Source organism: Aythya marila, assembly GCF_965140915.1.
Source record: "Aythya marila genome assembly, chromosome: 25".
In the NCBI taxonomy this organism is placed as follows: Eukaryota; Metazoa; Chordata; class Aves; order Anseriformes; family Anatidae; genus Aythya; species Aythya marila.
The window spans coordinates 5,135,869-5,156,374 of record NC_139066.1 but is presented as its reverse complement, the minus strand read 5'-3'; positions in this window follow the sequence as shown (position 1 = coordinate 5,156,374).

The following is a 20,506-nucleotide window of genomic DNA, read 5'->3' as shown; positions in this document are numbered from 1 at the left end:
CAGCTATGGGGCACTTACCACTCACAGAACCCTCCGTGACAGAACCACCCAATTCTGCCCTGGCTACACGGACAGAATTTGATCAAATTAGGGGGGGAATCCTGCAGTCCCAGCAATGGCAACGTGTACTGTGTGACTGAGGCAGAGGAAAAGGAGATGAAGACGCATGTAGCTTGGATAAATCACTACTGACTCTTTTTAATCTCCTGCCCATGTTCACACTGATACATTGCACAGGTCAGGGTTTGCTTGGTGTGGTTTTTTTTGCCCCCAACACCAACTCGAGCGCTATACACACGCCGAAATCTGCTTCTGTACACTAAATGCACTACTCTGGCGTACTCAGACCCCCAGCAATGACTCTGCACGGCCAGAACTGGCATAAAACGGCCCTTAGGTGCTGCCACTTCCCACAGACGGCGACAAAATCGTTTTGCCAGCGGCTCTCGGCCCCCGTGAGCCTGGGGAGGCTTCAGGCGGGCGCCGCCTGCCCCCTGCTGCCCGCCGCAGGCCGAGGCAGGCGGCGGCCCCGCCGCCCGAGGCCCACTGCGCATGCTCGGGGCGCACCGCAGCATGCCGGGAAATGTAGTACGTGGGGAAGAGGGGGGTGCCGTGCGCCTTGCTGGGCCGCGCGGCACGCTGGGATATGTAGGCTGGCGAGGGGCTTGCTGTCGGCCATGTTGGGCCGCGTGGCACGCTGGGATGTGTAGTTTCGGGCCGCCATGCTGCGCCCCTTTGCATGCTGGGAATTGTAGTTTTTTATTACTGTTGATTATTATATTTATTATTTTTTTTTCCTCCTGTGGGGACAGCGCCCCTGCTGTCCTCAGGGGTTCCCTACTGTGGTGGGAAAAGGGGCTGGCCCATACCCAGCAAGGGGTCCAAGTCCCCCAAAATGGCCAAGGCACCCCAAAATGGCCCCACATCCCCAACACCGCCATCTCTGGGCACATGCACACAGCCTGCAAGAGAGCCAGGGACACATTTTTTGTCCTTTGCAGAACAAAGTTCCCTTTGCATTACCAAGACAGGGACACTGAGGCCTCGTAGGCCCATTCCCAGGTGTGGCGGTTTGAGGGGTGCCCTGCAAAATGAATGCCAGTAAGGGGAAGGATGAACTGGAGGCGCTCGGTGGTGGCCACATTGCTCCCTGGGTGGATCCCTCACCAACTGCCTCGGCCTCCCCAGAGGATCACTTTGCCCCAGGAGGCTTCTTATCTTGCTGCATCTAATCCAATAACAACATCCTAATTGGTGACAAAGATGGGGCTATAAACACCAAGAGATTTCTACCCCTACAATGAGGGGTTCACGCAGGGCACAAGTCAATCATCGTGCTCAGGATTTATGGACATGGTGACCAGGGATTTGCATCCCCCTGACCAGGATGGCCCCACACTTCACATTTCACAACTACCATGACGGGAGCATTCACTGCTGCAGTTTCCCTTTCCCTTGCCATGCAGCATGAGTGTTTCCCATTAACGCAGAGAGGGAAGATAGCTCGTGGAAATGGTGTTTTGGTGGTCAAGGGCCAGATCCAGCCCCAAGCACTGCTGAGCTCAGACCGCCACACCGCAAATCACTGGAGCGATGCTGTTTTATCAGCCAGCAATGATAATCCTCAAGGTCCTCCCCAAGCCTTAAAATCACAGTGGGGCCATCCAAAACCCACTTGGGGATCCACAAGATCCCATGGGGTGGACCCCGGCCTCCTGGGGAGCTCAGCAGTCTCCTCTCCCTGCAGCCACAGTCTTGGAGCCAGTGATACCCAGAGGGGCGAAGGCTTGGCAGCACGGCCCCTTTCCACCAGGGCAAAACCAGAGGAAAATGGGCCCTTTGTATAGAAAATTGCCTGAGGGTGATTCAGACAGAGCTGACACCAGCGGCACCAACTGACACACTGCTTTGTGGCATGGGGGACACAGCTCATCTCCCACAGTCAAAGCAGAACCCTCCAATCCAGCCTCAAAATGAGGAAATTTGGGGGGGGGTGAGGTTCAAATTCCCTTGTTGACCTGGCTGGGGAAAAGGAATCACACTGCTGAAGCTGGCACGGAGGCTCTGTATTCAGGAAGGTTGAAGCTACATGGTCACCCATGTCTTTTTAGGCTGCAATCCCCAGCTCGGCTGCACTGCCAGTAGCCACCAACTAGCCCAGGGCAACTCAGAGGGAAAATCCACAGGCATTGCAAAAAAAAAAAAAAAAAAAAAAAAAAAAAAAAAAAAAACAGCCTGACGTGGCTGATAAAAAAACACACCCAATGTCATCAGCCCTGAGCCACCAGCAGCGCAAGGCAGGATCTGATAGCCATCGCAACACACAACAGCTGCGTTAAGCCCCCCCGGACCCTCCTGCTGGCTGACAGAAAAGCAGCCAGAAGCGTTTGACACCTCCATGTGCCCCAGGGGTCGATGTGAACAAGGCCACGGAGGTTCACCCTGCAGCAGCACGGAGCTTGAGCCCGCTAACAGGCAGCAAAGGCAACGTCTGCCTTTCCCGAGGCTGCGAGCTGCGACCCTCATTGAGTCTTCAGCGCTGCTGCAGCCGTCTGCCGTGTTTTGGGGGGGACATTCCTCCTCAGGGCAAACCCTCAGCAGGCTAAAACACCAGCCTGGCCTTCAAGAAATGGCTCATTGTCCTCAGGCCCAGTGGCCTGGGCCGGGCGGCCCTCGCCAGCCCTGGCCGCCGCGGCGAGGCTGGGGAACAAAAAGCCTCCTCTTGTGCAGCCTCCAAAGCTGGGCCAGCTCTGCCCTGAGCGCTCCCAGAAAAAAATTTGCGGCATGAGATCTGCAAACACCGGAGAATTCGAGCGCTTCTCGGCCGGTGACCCCCAGGGATGTGCAATTCTGGTGCAAGGCTTCGAAGGCAGGTGGCAGAGGCTGCCACAGGTCCTGCCTGAGCCTTGCAGTTGGAAACCATTGAGCAGAGAGCATTTGTACACAAAAATATTATATATTAAAAAAAAAAAAACTCCCCTTGTATTGTTTTTAATGAATAATGTGCTCCCTAAACCACCTCTGTTTCCACAGATGAGTTTTTTTTTTTTTTTTTTTTGCTTCATGCCTCCAAATGAGAGAATGGCTTGCAGCAGAAATTAGATTTTTCCGCCCTAAAATGTGGTTTTGGTTTGCACACAACAGGACAGGGCTCAAGCTGCTACCGCATTCCCGCCTGCCCGGACCCGCGCCTGAGCAGATCTGAGCCCCATGCAGGGGCACATAACCCAGTTAATCTCAATGAGCATTTAAATCAAATTAGTTAAACTACATTAAACCCCTGTGAGGACACGGTTCAGAGTGGAAACGGCCTTAATGTGATTTCAGCTGACTTCCCTGCCACAATTTGCAAGTCAGAGAAATCGAGTTAAAGGCTGTTTTCATTCTGAACTCTGTCCACACAGGGCCTTAATGCAGTTTAATTAATCTGCTTTAAAATTGAGCCTGTCTTTCATTCGGACAACTTTACCTGACTCACCCTGGGGAAACAAAGCCCCCCCAGGGCTGGCGCAGCCGCGCTGAGAAGCGTTGGCCCATGGGCAGGGTCGGAGGCTGGAAAATCCTGGAGGGTTTGGAGAAAACAGATTATCCCTAATCCCAGAGGGGGCTGCTTTGGGGTGAAGCCACCCGTGCTGGGCCTCCCAGAGCCCGGCAGGGCCGCGGGCACTGGGGCCAGGCTGGCTCTGCTGGCCTGGCTGCTGCTCCCCGATGCTTATCGCCGCTTAACAAAGTTTTCTCCTCGCTGGCAGAGAGCAGGCAGCTGAAACCAGCCGCATTAATCCCCCGCTTCGCTCCCAGAGAGGCCGTGGTGGCTGGGAATTGCCGGCCGGCAGCCTGAGGAGGCTGGGGCTGGGAAGAGCTCGGCACCCCGAACCCCAAAACTTTAATCACTCCATATCCTCCAGCTGCTCCCCGACCCCTTCCTCATCCCTCTACTCATTTTACGGCCACTTAACAGAGTAAAAGGAGGAAAAGGACAGAGGCAGCCACCTGCTAGGATCAATCCCACCCACAGACCCCTTTTATTTAGGGGTTTCTCACGTGCACAAACCTCTGCCCCACACGTTTCAGGGTCCCTTGAGGTCCCTGACACCAAAACACGGGGGCTCAGAGTGATCCTGAGCCTCCAGCACAGGGATTTGGGCTCCCCAGCAGCCCAGGGCAGTTCTCTCCGCTCCTCACTTCCCCTTTTCCCTGCAAAGGTAAAACGCCGGCTCCATAAAGGAGCTCCAATTAAAAGGGAGTTAATGACTTAATGAATCATAACAAAATCTGCTTGCATTAGCATTGAACCACTGACCCTTTCTCGTTGCGGCTACCAGCTTTTTAATTGGATGCGTTTTTATTTCCTTCCCGGCGATTTGGCTGCTGCCTGAGCCTGCCCGGGGAGCAAAGGGGGCTCTGGAGGTGGGGGACGACAGGACAAGCCCACCCTGGAAGGCAGCCCCCCAGCACCCAGCCTGCTCCAGCACGGACCTGAAGCCTCGGCCCCTCTCCAGCCTCAGTTCCTTTATCCCCTGCTGATAAGGATCGGCAGCACCGCAGGAAACAAAGCCCTTTGTGATGCTCAGAGCCTCGCAAAACCCCAAAATGAGCTCCCCCAGGCCCCCTCCAGCACACCGCCCACCTTAGAGCCCCAGCAGAGCAGCCACGAGATCTGGACAGGGCTGGACTCTCCTCCTCGTCAGCTCATTAACTGCTCATTAATTCCTTATCACATGCTGAGGAGCAGCTGGGGAGGGGGGTTCCTCTCGCCAAAGCCTGGCACAACCGTGCCCCCCCCCGCGGATGCTCATGCTTTGAGCTGCAGGAGCGTCCTCTGCCGAGGTTCCTCATCCTCTTCTCACCCCGCTGGCTTTTTTTGGGGGGGTCCCGCAGACCCCAGCCCGCGGTGGGCTCTGCCTGCTCTTTCCCCCCTCCCTTTTTTGACACTTCCCCCGTTCAGCTGGGGCTCCCCCGAGGCTGCACCCACCCGAAAGGCAGCACCCGCCGCGGGCGATCGATGGCTGTGCCGCTGCCGTTCATGTTATATTTATTGCCAGCTGCACTCAGCCCAGCTCCCTATCTCGGAGGGGCTCTAAAAGCATTTCCATCTGAGCCCAAACGTTGCAGGAAGGGCTGGAAGGAGCCAGCCTGCGCTGGCAAGGGTGGGAAAAGGCTTGGTGGAGGCTGGGGGAAAGCCCTAGGACCCTTTTTTAGGTTGGTGGGAGCTGCTTTGCTGGGGAGGCGCAGGGTTTCTTGTGCTGTTACCTGAATTGTGCTGGAAGGGAAGGAGCAGTCCCCAGCTCATTTAAAGCAAAAATAAAAGAAGAAAATTTCCATTTGGGCGGGACGCGGCCGGGCTTTGGTGAGGGTCTCTGACACTGGGGTGTTCTCGGGGGGGGAAATGACCCCTCCCTGGGAAGCGCTGGCTCATTGTGCACAGCCTGGAGCAACGCGGGGAGATGCTCTCGCTCCAACCTGGTGCTTCTGGACCGGGACCACCTCGTCCCACCAGCCCCATCTCCATCCCCAGCCCAAATGAGGATGGGCTGGGCTCAGCACACCCTGCGCCGGGACAAATCCTGCCCTCTCCCGCTGCATCCATCCCCTCGGACCATAGCCCCTAAGTCTCACCTTGCCGCCAGCAGCTGCCCCCCCAGCTATGCCCCACGGCCCTGGGAGCAGGTCCCATCCAGTGGGGGGGAGGCCACGAAGCCCCCATCCCGCTGCAAACAGCCGGGCGAAGCAGCTCAGCCCCGCCGGCCGGGCGGCTGTTTCCAGGGGAACTGCGAGGGGGGTCAGGGAGAGGTCTGGGCTGTTTTAGTCTTCCTGTAATACCCTTAATTGCTCATTTATTTAGTGCAATTAGTCCCAGGTGCTTGCTCTTGTCTGCGTGACCCCGACGGATGCTTCCCCAGCCCTGCTGGGCTATTCCGAGCTGCCGCATCGATCGGCTCCCGGGGCCGCGGCGATGTTTGCGTGTGGCTTCTCCCCCCTTCCCTGGCGCTGTCCCCCATCCCTGCCGGTGGCATTTCATCCCCGGTGTCCCTCTGTGCCCGCACGAGAGGGACAAGGCAGGGGGTGCAGCGCTGGAAACCCCCCCAATGTTACGCCCAGCACATCCGTGGCTTACGGAGCCCGTTAAAACCAGCCTTGGGGACAGCCACCCGGCCCCGTGTCCCCCCGGGGGAAGGGGTCCCAGGCACAGCACCCCCCTCCCCAGGGGACTGATCCGTGCCGGGCGATGGGGGCGAGCGAAGAACCGGCCACGAAGGGCAGCCAGGAGGTGACGGGCACAAGGGCAGTCCCTGTCGCTGGACAGAGCAGCTCCCTGAAAAAAAAATAAAATAATAAAAAATAAAATAAGATAAAACCTCCCTCCCCCTTTCCTCCCCCCTTTGCAGAAGGCAGAAACGCTCTCGGGGGCTCGCGGAGCGCCGGAGGAAACAATCCGGGGCTTTGTGGAAGCTCGGGCTGCCGTGAAAAGCGACGGCCCCAAAATGCTGGCTGGGGTCAGGCAGCTCGGGGCTCCCTTTGTCCTGCGGGCACAGCCCGGCCCTGGCTGGTGGCGGGTGCCTGGGGGGGGGGGGAGAAACCGCAGGGCCCCTTCACCCAGCGCCCCCCTCCCCGGGAAATGCAGCGATAGGACCCTGAGTCACCGCCCGGACCCCAAAAGGCAGCGAGGCCCCGTGCTGGCAGCGTGACCCACATCGAGGGGGGGGTTGTGACCCTTCTGGGGGACCCCCGGCAGCTCCTGGGGTTCGCCGTGCCAGTGGCCAGCACGGCAACGTGCAGCAGAGGGCATTTTGGGGGTGTTTTTGAGGATATTTTGAGGCTGAGACTCCCCGGTGCTGCAAACCCCGAAAGTTTCAGCCTCCCCCTCAGCTTTTGCTCCTGGCTCTCGGCACGACCGGCCCCAACCCCGGCCCCACAGCTCAGCCCGGCTGAGCCAAGGGGAGAATTTCGGCAGCTGCCGTGGGGCTGCGAGGGGCCACGGGAGCTCTGGCTCAGCACCGTCGCCTGCAGCCCTCCCTTTTAACTCCTCGAGCTTCTGAAAGGGCCGGGGCTTTCTCTGCCAAATGCATTTCCATCGGTCCCCGGGTATTACTCCCCCCGTGGCTCAATCCCAGCATCTTCATTCCCTGGCATCGCTGAACCGCCGGGACCTCTCCGAGATGAAACCTTTCTGCTGCCTCTTCCTCCCTACACCCAAATCTCAACGCGCCGTAATTGTCTGCCGATTGATCCCCCAAATTCCCCGCTGACACGCATTAGGTTTAATTCGCGGATACCGGCGAAGAGGCAGCTCGGGGGCTGCGCGAATCCAGCTTTAACTCGTCTGCACTCAGCCAGATCACAGAGCAGCAAGCGAAAGATGCTGAGAAAGCCAATTATGAGCATTTTTATCCCTGCCTCCTGCGAGCCGGTCGGCTGAGCCGTCTAAAAGGCTCTTTGTCTGCCGGGGCCGGGCGCTGTGGGGCTGGGGGGACATCCGCTGGGCAGCCCCCGGCTCCGTCCTGCGCTGCCAGCCCCACGGCAAAATTCAGGTCCTCGAGACCCCCGCAGCCCTGGGGATCCAGCCCTGGGGGGGGGGGCTCCGGAGAGGGCGACCCCCCCTTATCACCCTTCAGCATGCTCATCTGTGGGCTAACTCCTTGCTGCCCCCCCAGATCTGGCTGCGCAGAGGGAGGACACATCCTGCCCTGTCCCCAGCCTTTGCTTTGCCCCAGGCAGAGCTGAAAATCATCAGAATTGCCCGTTCTGCAGCAAAACGTGCCCCAGGCAAGGTGGGGGTGCCCCTGCACCCCCCAGCCCTGCCCCACACGGCCCCTCAGCAGCTGCTCTGGGGGAGCCTCAGCAGCAGCGAGCGGCAATAATGAGTCCGAGCATGAAACGGAGATGAAAAAACACTTTGGCTAATGGCTGCGCATGGAGGAGGCTTTGAAGTTTATTGGAGCCAGACTTTCCAGGGCTGAATGGGTCCCAGGGGATGGAGCAAAGGGAGCCGGAGCCCTCTGGGGGCCTCAAAAGAGCTCAGGTCCGTCAGCTCCTCCAGAGACAGGGGCTGGAGACCACGTCCCCGCTGGAATCAGAGCTCAGGACCACGACGAGGGGAGGCTGCGACATTAGGGACACGCTCGGGATGCGCTGCTTGAATGCTCCGGCACCGGGACCCCCGGCTTGTGGGGGGGGGGCTCAGCTGATGTACAGCGCCCAGCAGAGGCATTTTGGGGTGCAGCTCCCCAGGGAGGCTCCAGAAGCAGCTCACACACCCAGAGACCAAATAAATAAATAAATAAATAAATAAAATAAAAATCCTCAGCCACGAAGGAGAGCAGGAGCCAGGGGCGCAGGGGAGCCAGCCGCGGCTGGGGTTTATTACGCAGCGATTAGCCCAGCCCGGGGCTCTGCGTTAGGGCCAGAGCTCGGTTTTCCAATTGTTGCTAATTGAGCAATCTGCCGGGCTAATGGCAGAGCAAATGAGAGGGGCTGGGGGGCGCGAAGCCCTTCGCATGTGGTCCCGGGGCTGAGAGGAGCCTCGGCGGGCAGGGAGCAGAGCCTGGGCTCCGTTTGCAAAAGAAGCAGAAGAGGGGAAAGCATCTTTTCACCGCTCGGCTGAAGGGTTAATTCTCCAGGAAGGTGCTCGGGATGGGTGGCAGGACAGGGAGGAGCAGAAACGCCCTCCCCGAGCACCTTGCGCCAAAGGCAGGATGCGGTCACAGCCGTCCAGCACCAGGCACCGCCCCTGCGGCCGAGGGGAAATCCTTAAATCATTTAATTCAATTAAGCCTCGTGGCCTCTGCCGCTTAAACAGACTGATCGCTGGGACCTCTGCTCTCCCCCTGTCCCAAAGCTGAGCCTTCTTTTCGAGTCTTTTCCCAGGTCTGGGGGGAAGGAGGCTGAACCCCGCTCCACAGGGGTCCATAAAAAAATAAAGGGGTGGCACTGAACGGCCAGAGCCCCGGGGGCCGCATCCTGCCAGGAGGGTCAGGCACCGCGGGGATGCTCCGGGTGAGTTTTCTGGGTACCAAAGTGCTCTCCAAAACTCGAAGGTGCCCCTCTTCTCTCCGCGCTCGCAGGCTGGAGAACGGCAGCAGGATTTAAGGGGAGTTTTTACAGCCCCACCGAGCGAGCGCTGCCTTCCCTGCTGGAGCCGGGAGGGCTGCAAAGCACCGGGGGGAGGCACGGCTGCGGGGGTTCGGCTGCCAAAATTCAGGTGTGCAGACGAAAATTCAGTCGCCACCCCGCCGGGAGCAAAGGTGGGTCCCCAGCGCCTGGACAGCGGCACTGAGCCGAGCCTCGGCCCTGGCCCCGAGCAGCTTTGGGACGGCCGCACCTCCTCGCGTGGGATTTTAGGCAAGGAGAGGCTGAGGCTGAGCGCTCCCCGCTGAAATCCCCTCTGGTTTGTGGGAGCAGACGTGCCGTAAAAGCAGCGCGATGCTCGCGGCCGCCTGCCCCGGCGCCTTTACGCAGACATTAAAAAGCTTTAAACACGAGCTGCTAAGTAAATAATAAAAGCCGAAAAAGGCTGGAGGGATTTTTTTTATTTTTTTTTCCCTAATAGAAGCTGCTCCCCCCACTCCCGACGTCCCCCATGCAAACCTCCCCGGTGGGGGGCTACAGCCCTGGGTAGGGGCTCGGAAGTCTGCGCTGCAGCAGCGTTGCTCCCTAGGGGCTTTGAGTGGAGGTTTTACGAGTGTTAATAAATATTGAGATTGTAGCTGTTCCAAACGCCGCTTGCCAGAAGGCTGGGCAGGGATTGGGGCTGCAGGAGGGGGATATTTGGGGTCCTGGTTGTAGCGGTTCGGCAGCAGCACCACTTGCATGGTGGGGTTGCCTCTTGCACGCTGCCCCTGTCCCAGAGCTCGGTGAGATGAAAGAAGGCAGAGGGGATGATCGGGATGAACTGGGGCTCCCCATACAGGGCTTGGCCAAGGTTGGGGTCACAGGGGGCTTTGTGCAAGCTGTCCCCATTGCCTGGCCCCATAGGGGACCCCACAACCTTCCTACAGCTCATCCCAGAGAAACATCTCCCTGCTGCAGGCAGCTGCCAGGGCGGAGATGCTCTTTCCAGAACACGGAGCAAAGCTGCTGCTTTTCCCCAAATCCCTGCCAGGCCTTAACATCTCTGAGAAACTCCACTGGGAGCAGATTGCCCCAAACCCACCCCGCTCTGCAACACTACCCGGGGAACGGGGGTTAATCCACCATGGCAGAGAGGCCCTTCCTAGTGCCTGCGTGGTGGGGCCAGCTCCGGTTACTTTGGGGATGCGTTAACGCGAGCTTTTTCCCAAGGTTTTCCATTTTATGGCAGCTTTGCTGCCCTCGGAGCCACCCTTGTGAATGTGGAAGGGGTGAGAATCGCTCCCTGTGTGACACCAGGGGATGGAGCAGGCTGGAGAAGGTTTGGGCCCAAGGGCTTGTGCCAAAGCTTTGTAGAGATGGAAATAGCGCCCAGATTCCTTTTTTTAAAAATAAAAATAAAGCAAGAGGCGGAAAAATAACAGCAGGCAGGGTGGCTTGGTTTGATTTTCATATCCTTTGGAGGTGCTGAAAACACGATTTCCATGGGAGGCTCTGGGAGGGCATTAGCAGAGCTCGGTGCTGAGCCACGTAGTTCATCTCCAGCACCTTGCTCCAGCCTCCCCTCCCAAAATGTTGGGTGCCATCAGGGTGCTATCAGCCACCCCCTGTGGGCACAGCACCTCCAGCCTCGAGCAGAGCCAGCCAGCACCCTCAAAGCCCGCCTGGGTGCCCGAGCACGATGTGGGGCTCCAGGGCAGTGCAGCAGACGGATCAATCGCTGCCTCCAGCTCCTCCGTCTGCGCCCTCCGGCCTCGGTGCTGCTTCCCACAATTAATGCAGCCTCTGGAGCTGACCTGGCCAGCACAGGCTGCCATCGTCTGGTTCACATCTCCCTGGGGCTGCTGTCTCCAGCAGGGCACAGAGCGGGATGCTGGATAGGGATTGGGATGCTGGATGGGGATTGGGATGCAGGTGCCAAAGGGCAGCTCCTGCCCCAGCCCCGTGTCCAACTTCTCTCCGACCACACCAGAGATGGGGCAGGCATGGAAGGTGCTGCTCACCCCCAGAACTACTCCACCACCCCAAGCCTGGACGTCCCAAGAAAACCTGCTGCGAGCAGAGGATGCAGGATGGTAAACCACAAGGCAGCCTTTGACATGGGGGAGCCTGCACAAAGGATCATTAAAAGCTTTCCAAAAGCTGCCCTGTTAAATTACGGCATCAGACAGAAGAGGAAGCGAGGGCTATTTCAGAAATCTGGAACAGGGAGTAGCTGCTGAGTTTGGGGTAAGTTGTTTATGCAGCATAATCAAGCCAAGTGCTCAAGCTGATGAGAAAGGACGTGACAGTGGATCATGTTCCCATCCTCAGCAAAGACCTCCAGCAAAAACAAACTGAAATCTCCAAATTTAAGCAGTTGGGCAGAGGACAACGTTTCCTATTTTTCAAGCGATCCCGCACCTCTCAGAAATAAATGGGTGAAAAAAAAGCTGATTTCCAGGGGAGCTCCCCGTTAGCCCGTGAGCAGCAGGAGCTGCTCAGCCTTGGGGTCCTGGCTGCAAGGGGGGAAAATCTTGGGATCTTTCTTGGCAGCCACAGCAAGAAGAACATTTCCTTTGCTCCAGAGAGGCAGAAGCCATCCCTTGGATGAGCCCAGGCTCGGCTTCGGGGCTGCAACATGCAGCCGTGCTGGAGCACACGCAAAGAAAGGAGCAGGATGCTCCTTAATCAGCTTTCCTGCATGCTAATGGTTTAAATGCACCAGCTATTTTGTAATTTTGCTCATTACGCAGAGCAAGCAGGCACCGTGCCCACCTGCATGGGCTCCTCCAAGGAAGCCTGCTGCCCTTCCCAGGGGGGAGAAGCGTGCAAGGAGCAGCCATCCCCCAGGAACAGCAGTGTCGGTGCCCACTCCAGGCTGCTGGCTGCGTGGAGATCCCTCAGCAAGGGACGGGGATGGATGGAGATGCCTCTTCCACCCTGGGCGATGATTCAGCCCATCTGAGATGGGAATTGTCCTCAGAAGATTCCTGTCCCTCTCCGTTGACTGGAAGGAGACCAGGGCAGCTGCATTATTCATGGAAGCATCTCGGTCTGGTGCCGGAGGGGAAAAATCACAGCTCCCAGTGCTCGCTGAGCACCAAGCTCCAGCTCCAAGGCTCACAGCATGGGGCAGACACCAAAACTCTCCCCGAGCAGCACCCCTCTGCTGCTAACTGGGACCTGAGCACCCCAACCAGCACCCTGAGAGAGCAAGTGAGGGGAGCAGGATGTGTCCCTGGGACTTCTCTCCTGTCCGTGGCTTTGATGGGAAGGGGAACCCAGATTTCTTGGGAGGCTACGGCTTTCTTACGAGCACCCCTTCATGGGAAACGCGCGATGAATGAATGAACAAACGAATGAATGAACGCTCCCTGCAGAAAAAAAAAAAAAAAAGCTGCTCCGGCAGATCTGGGTCATCTGGTCAAGGCGAGGGCTGAGCTGGTTGAATAGCTCTGGTGCATCTCCCATCGCAGGGGAAGATAACGGCGATCCCACCCTGCTTCTTGGCTTGCTTCGGAGCAGGTTACATATGGGAGAGAGAGGAGGGAGACAGCCAGCGCTGCTTCAGGCCATAAATTAACCTCAGGGTTTCCTAATGGGACCCTGATTTATCTCCTGCCTCTGTTTGAACTAATTGAGTTCATTCCTCTCGGTGATTCATGCCATGGAAATGGGTTCCAGAGAAAATGGGACCTCAAGCGGCTTCAGCAAATCCCTCGCTTTATTAGCCGGGGAGCGGTAATGCTTTTAAAACAAGGAGATTTTCAGAAGCGGCCCTCGGCCCCCAGCCCATCCGTCACTGCCAGCAGCCACGGCTCGCCTTCCAGCCGGGGGTGCCAGGTCGGTCCCTTCCCCAGCTGGGGCTGCCCAGGGCTTCAGAGGGACCCAGAGGGCAAAATAAGGGGGGATCGTGGCCCCCCTGGCCCTGCTGGGATGGAGAGGAGGTGGTTTGGGGGCTCTGCCACCCCCAGAGCCAGCCCAGAGAGGGCCAAAGGGATCCCCTGCACCAGAGGCTGAGGATGGGGCAGGAGATGGGAGAAGAAAAGCCGCCCTGAGCTGCTTTTACCCTTCTCAAAGCACTGGATCAGCACAAAGCATCGTGCAGAGCCTTGCTCTGACTCCTTGCATCAACGCAGCACCACGCTCTGACCTACAGCCCACCCAAACACCCAGCCCCGAGGCTCCCCCCTGCTCCATCCCCGACCTCCAGGACCATTCCCTCACCCTCCTGCCTTTCCCATGCCTCACTCAGCCAATTCCAGCCAAAATTCAGCCCGGACCCCCCCAAAACTGCAGGAGCAGCCCCCAGCTCCCACCTGCACCCTGCATCCACGGGCACGGGGGGGTTCGTCGTGCTCTTTGCTCGTGGTGGAGCGAGCACGGAGGCGAGCTTTTGGCGACAGCGGCCGCGGTAATGGTTTGTTTGCTTTCAGCATGTCTCGAGCCTCCCCGGGGAGTCTGCAGGCTCAGCCACGCATCCCCCCCCCGGTTCCTCTGCAGCAGCGAGGATCAGGACAAGGCAGGTCTCGGGACAAACCAAACCACCATTTCTATGGGTGTTGAAGCATCCCATCCCACAGCAGCCTGCGGGGCACAGGGACCTCACTGAGGCATCGGCACCTGCAGCTGGGGGGGTGCCGTGGAGATTAATCCCCCCCCCGGACCCCCCTCTCCTGCTCACCCAGGTCACCGCTGCAAACCTCAGCAGCTGCGTTTCCCCTCTCATGTCGTGGAGCTCATTAAAGTCTTTCTAGAAGCCGGGAGAAGATTGCATTTACCAATTTCCTCCTCGTCCTCGGCGTTGTTTACTCGGAGAATTCCAGCAGGTCCGAGCGGCCTGCCTCTCCCGCAGCCAGCGCTGCTCATCCCAATCACATCACTTTTATCCGATTCATCTTCGTTTATCTGACCTTTGTAAAGCCCTCACCTGATTTCACAGGGCACAGGACGTTTGCACCACCCAGTTTCCCTGCCTTTCCCTCCTCCGTTTTGGGGCCACCCAGCGAACAGCCACCGAGCTGGCCGGAACCCACTGGGAAAGAAAATATTCTTATTTTCCAAAAAAAAAAATAAGAATAAAAAAGCCACAATCGAGCCCACTGAGCTAAAGGGACAGGAGCTGAGCTGGCTCCGAGGAGGTCAGCGTGCCGGAGGGGCCAGAGCTGGCAGCACCACGCCGATGGGCCCCTATGGATGCTATAGGGTCGGGGGGGGGGGGGGGGGCAGCACGAAGCCCCCGCGGCTCCCACCCGCTCCCTGCAGATGCTTTGGGCTTTGTTGCAGGGGCCCGCGGCTGGCTCATTTGCATAAGGAATGAAGGCAGCAATTAGTTTACCTCATCGTCTCAGCAGGCTGGGAAATTAGCTCCCTTCTGATTCAATCACAGTTGCTGGGAAGAGGCTCTGGAGACGCGGGGAGCTGGGGGAGGCAGCGGCCGGGCACCGGCTCTGGAGCTGCACCAGACTCAGCCCGAGGGGACCAGGAGCTGCGTTCCCAGTCTCCCCAGTCCCACACCAGTACACCACCCCACCCCGCTGTGGCTCAGCCCATGCCCTATATATTTATAGGCTTGCTTCTGCCAGACCCCATAGGGACGAGCTACGAGGGCTCCCGCTCCGGGTTGGCATTTCCCTGGGGACAAATTGTGTCAGCCCCACAGCTTGGGGACACCTCCCATGGGGGGGGCAGATGGCTTTACCCACATCCTTCACCCCCACCCAGCTCCCTGCCTCTCTCCCTCGGCTCACAGCACGATTTTCCCCAAGGATTTATTCCCTGCAGGACTCTGGATGAGGCTGGAAGGAGCGGCGCAGCCCCTCTCCCTCTCTCCATCACGCCCCCGCGCTCTCCACCTCGAGGAGCACTTCGCTGCCAGGCGTTAATCAGCTCCCCCCCCCCCCACCTCCTGCAGGGAGATGGATGGAAATGCATTTCTCCCGACCACATCGCTGCTGCTTAATGCAGCCAGCCGAGCCCTGGGAAGCGCTGCCGCCACCTGCAACGCTTGCACAAAAAAAATAAAATAAAATAAAATAAAAAAAGAAGCCTGCAAGCTTTCTAGAAATCTAAGGCAGGAACAACAGCCTGATAACACCGAGAAAACTTGCTCTTCGTTAGGGGAAGTTCTGCTTTTATAGCAGGTGCGGTGCCTTACCCCTCCCAGCATCATCCCCTTTCTGCCCCCACCTTCCAAGTCCCTAACTCAGCCCAGCCGGGCTCGGTGCCCGCATCAGCATGGGCTGTGCAGGGCCTCAGCATCCTCCAGACTGGAAGATTTGGGAAAAAAAACTAAGGGGAGGGGTCCCTATCAGGTGACACAAAGGCTGAAACCCCCAAGCAAGCTGTTCCCCCACCCCGGAGCTGGAAGGGGAAGCATTTGGTGGTGTCCCCATCCAGCGCTCTTGGAGCAGCATGTGGGTGCAGCAGCGGTCAGTGGGGGGGGGTCTCCCAGTCTGGCTCCCCCATAACTCTCTAGGAACACCCCCCTGTTTCCTTCCTCCCCTTGCAGCCCCCTCCAGCCCCCCTTTGCCCTCTCTGGGAGGTTTCCTGCCCCACTTCTGCGCACGGATGCGCACAAAAGGAGACGAAAAGGCGAGGATGCTGCGGCCGGGGCGTTGAAAGCAGTTGCCATAGGGACCGTATCTGCGAGCATCAGCCTGGGCTTCGTCGGAAATCTCAGCCTCCCCCCCTTTGTTTTAGCCCTGGCTGCAGCTCTGTGAGGAGCCCAATTGGGGCGTGAACCCCAAATCCCCCCCCCTGTGCCAAGGGAGCCACCGGTGGGCACCTGGTGGCTGGGGGAGGAAAACGTCGGCTGCTGGGGAGCCTTGGGGTGAATGGGGAGGGTACGGAGGGGGGAGCGAAGGGAAATGCAGCCAGACAGCTCCCAAAAAGCTGTACCCCTTGATGAAAGCAAACAGGGGGGTGGTGACAAGGAGGGAAATGCAAGCAGACAGCCCCAGCGCGCTGATTAAAGGCGGGAGCACCGGGCTGACCTCGGGGGGCAGTAACAAGAAGCAGGTTTGGGGATGGAGAGACCCAGCAGCCAGAGCTGCCCCCACACGCACACACCTCGTGTCCCCCAGCCTGGCCCCGAAAAGCCCCCAAATCACCCCAAATCTCAGGAGCAGGCACCTTTCGCCCTTGCTAAAGGCAATGGGAAGGGCTCATCCATCAGTGGGACAGGTCTGGGGGAACCACACAGCGATGGGAGGAACGGGGCCGCCGGGGGCTACTCGAGACCCCCCGGTTAGCTGACATCACCGATAGCATCACTGTCCCGACTAAACAAACCCAGCTCCATGGCTCACTTTGTTTCCCGTTTAGGGCTCCAAAATATTTTGCATTTTAATCAAAACCACAGGACACAGGAGACCCCTGATGCTGAGGGCATCCCACGCTCCCCTCCCGGCCCTGCGGACGGCGAGCCTGGGGCACGTAAAAGGAGCAGAAATGATCATATTTGAGCTCCCCGTGCTCAGGTTCATCCTGCAGCCGTGACAGCAGGGCAATGCCCATCACACACAGGGATTTGGCTGCTGGGATGGGCACGAGGATGAGTTCGTGAGGAATTGGTGAGCTGATGGGGTTTATTCCCCTGCTTCGAGGCGTGGAGAAAGCATGGTAGGGCGCAGGATGCTGCTCGTGCTTCCAGCTGCAGCGGTGGCTGGAAGGGGGGGAGATTTGGCACCCGGTGCTTGGGATGCTCCAACCCCCCTCATGGATGCATCCTGCTCTCCTAGCCTGGTGCTGACCCCAGTTCTGGGCAAAAAGACCGAGCTACAGCCCTGCACGAAGGGGACTCGGATCCCAGACCTGGCTTGGAGGAAATCCCAGAGGAAAAGCTCCTTTTGTCCCTGGGAGGTGGCATTCCTGAGGTGCAGCCCATCCCCTTCAGCTCACAGCCAGGCTGCGTCACCTCCTCACCCCAAACCGGGACAGGATGAAGCCCTCCCGGCTCCAGGCTGGGGCTCGGACCCCCCTTCCCCATCCCCTGCCCCAAACCTGCCACCCCTTGCTCACTGCGGATGTCACGGGGCCGTGCCAGAAACCCAGGGAGGGGGGTTAGAAATGGGAACTGAGGCTGATTTAATGACCCCGAGCCTTTGGGGCCAGCGACCCGGGCTGGCAGGATGAGCGATGGGCAGCGGGGCGAGCGCGGCGATGAATCTTGCTGTCGGGAGAGGTCCGGGACGCGGTCAGGGCGAGCGTGCAGGTGGCCACAGCGGGCTGAGTTCCTGAGTCTGGCAGCAAAGGGAGGAAAAAGGGGAACGGCAGCCCCTGGGAGGCGTCTGGGCCACTTCCTGGCAGCCAGGGGACGGCAGGAGGGGAGGCAAAGCGCTGCCAGCGCTTTCTGCTGGGCAGCTCCCAGCTGCTCGCTGGGTTTTCTGAAGTTTGGGCCAAGAAAAGCACCGCGGATGCTCTGTGGGGGACCGGCCAGATCCAGGATGCTGCGCGATGTCTCCATCCCCGTAGCACCGTGCACTGGGATGGACACAGAAAGCAGCCCCCTGAGGGGCAGGGCAGAAAATCCCCTGATCTGTGGGCTGGCAGCTTTAATTTATGAATAAATAGAGCAGCAGCATCTCTGAGCACTTGGCAAGGAACTGCTCAGCTTCCCTGGTGTCTGTGAGGGGCAGGGATCAGCTCCCTGCTTCACATGTGGGGAAACTGAGGCACGGCAGAGTTAGCTGGAGATATTTCTAACACATCCTCTAACTCCATGCCCACCTGGTGTGATGATGGGAGAGGAGGGAGGCAAAATGCCCCTGGATCTTGTCTGGGCGCTGTGCGTGCTGGAAAGCAGCTTGAAAAGCAGCCCACAGCAGGCTGAGCACTGCTAAAATAAACATCCACTTCCAAAAAGATTTTTATTTTTAAAAAGGAAGAAAAAAAGAAAACACCAAGCCCATCTGAGGGTCAAGGCGAAGAAACCCCAGCCCTGCCTTGCTCCATCCTTATCACCGCCATGGAGGGTTTGACGCTCGCTCATCTCCTCCTAACAGCAGAGCTCCTGATCCAGCAGCAGCAAACCCGAATCAATCGGTTCCCAAAAACCAGGCTGGTGAGAAGAAAGCCAGCCCTGCTCCTGGCATGTGGAACCAATCCATACCTTAAGCAGAACAATATTGATAACGTGGCCGCCGCCGACATATTTATGTCCTTCCTTATGCGTGCCACGAGGAGAGAGAGTTTCTCCCCCCTGCCTGGCCCTGAGCAGAGCGTTATTGTAAATTGTACAAAATCGCCTCGCTTGCTCGGGGAGGCAAAGCCGGGTCTATTTTTACCATCTCGTGATTTTGCCATCGCTCCATCCCGAGGAGGGATCGAGTTTCCTGGACATCGTGGGCTCCGCTCGCAGGAGATTCCTTCGCTCGGCCCTTATAAGGCACCAGAGATTCGTCCCCGCCAGCACCGCGAGTCCCCCCCTGCAGCGCTCGGGTGATGGATCACGCTGGAAAGACAGCGAGAGGAAGGAAAAAAGGAAGGGAAGGAGGATGGGAAGCCTTGGGGCTGGAGATTAACAAGTGAAAAAGACAAGGGGTGGTGGTGGTGGGGAGGGGGGGGGTGAGTGACGGTTGGAGAGAGGCATTAGGAGAAATTACAGGCATGGAAATCGAGGAGTGTAATCGAAACCAGACTGGGACACTTTGATAGTAATGGAAATCAGGTTTGGGGGAGTTTGGGGAACGTCACATCCCTCCTGCCCTGCAGACCTGCAGTTGGGGTGCTTGGAGCCTTTGCCCCATGCTGGACACCAGCCTGAGAGGCTGCAGCCCCCCACCCCCTTCCCTCACCCCCATTTCCAAGCCACCGTGGAGGACACCCAGGAGCCAAAATCAACCCGTGATCTCTGCTCAGGACCTTCAGGCAGCACCGGGGAGCTCCATGGCCTCAACCCACAGCTCCTGGCCACACACCCCACATCTTCCTGAGCCCTCCTGGCTGCTGTGCACCATCCCCAGCCCGATGCTCGATCTCTGCATGATCCACCCAGCTCCATACCACCAACACCGACGGGCTGCGGCGGTACCGGTGAGTACAAAAGACACCGAGAGCACGCTGAGACAGCAGGAGCTTCTTCCCCAGGCCAGTGTGGGAATATCCAAATGGGTGAAAGCAGCCCCAGGTTTGAGATGCTGCCACCATCCGAGTCCCATCCCATGGGAACAACTCCCCACTGAACACAGGCTCAGGGTTTTGGAGCACTCCACACGTTTTGCAGGCTGCGTGCACCCCCTGAGCAGTTTTCCCCTGAATGGTAAAAAAATAAAAATAAAATTAAAAAAAAAGCTGCTGCGTGAGCCCAGGGCCACCCAGAGCTCCCCGCAGAAGGTGCTCGGTGGTTTTTAAATCGCTGCTGAAGATGGAGCTGCTCACCCCATAGATCCCTGCCAGCTCCTTTGTGGAGAGCAAATGGGTGGTTGTGACGCTGCCAGAGGCACCCAGCAGCGGATGGGAGCGAGCAGCACGGCCACGAGCCCAGCGCACGGGAGCTGACCTTGGCCTCGAGCCTTAAAAGCTTTCAAGTGCCCAAATCCCACTGATCAACCGGAGAACCGGAGGGAGCCCTTGGCTTCCACCCGTGGCTTCGAGCTCTCTAGAGGCAGGCTTGGCCCTTGCCAAGTGGCTCAAGGTGCAGATTTCTCAGCAAAAGTGACCGAGGTGGTTCAAACAACCCAAAACCAATCCTCTCCTCTTTCTTTTTCCACTGCAGAAGAATGGGCTTTTTGTTCCCCGTTTGCATGAATTCCTCCCCGCCCCGCAGGGATGGTCCTTGGGGGAGGTGGCTCCTGGCAGCACGAGCCCCCAGCCTCATTTCCAGCCCTAATTCCCTCCCTGCTCCCAGCACAACCACGGCCCTCGAAGCCCATCCCGTAACACGGCGGCACCCGCGCCCTGCCCGGGCTTCTCTTTGCCTTTTCCTTTCCCTTTATTTATGCTCTCCACGCTGGCTGCGAACAGCTGGGGCAGCACGCTGCTCTTTTCCCAACGTGTATTATTTATTCATCGTTATTTATAACTTACCATTACCGCGTCGCTGTCTTTGTCGGGAAAGTAATTACCTGTGCTTTTTAGTAAAATCAATAAAAAGTTTGAAGGCAGGGACTCGCGCCCAGTGTTTAACTCGTGCTATTTCTGGGGGCCCCACAAGTCCTGGTGGGGCAGCTGGAGAGGAGGGAAAACATCGCTCGTGTTTGCTTGGAGACCTCTGGACTTTGAAGCGTGTGGGAGAAGACCTCGACGAGCCTGAGGAGAGATAACGAGAGCTCGAGACGGGTGCTCTGGCCTTGAGAGGGACTTGATGCAAAACTTCCCCGAGCTGTAATTGGGCTCTTGCTAATTAAACCTTCCCGTCCCGGGGGAGGGAGGCACGGCAGGCGCAGCTGTGTCTCCCAGGGGTGATGTTTTTGCCGATGGGATGCTTCGCTTGGGGCCGCCGTGGGCTCGGTCCCAA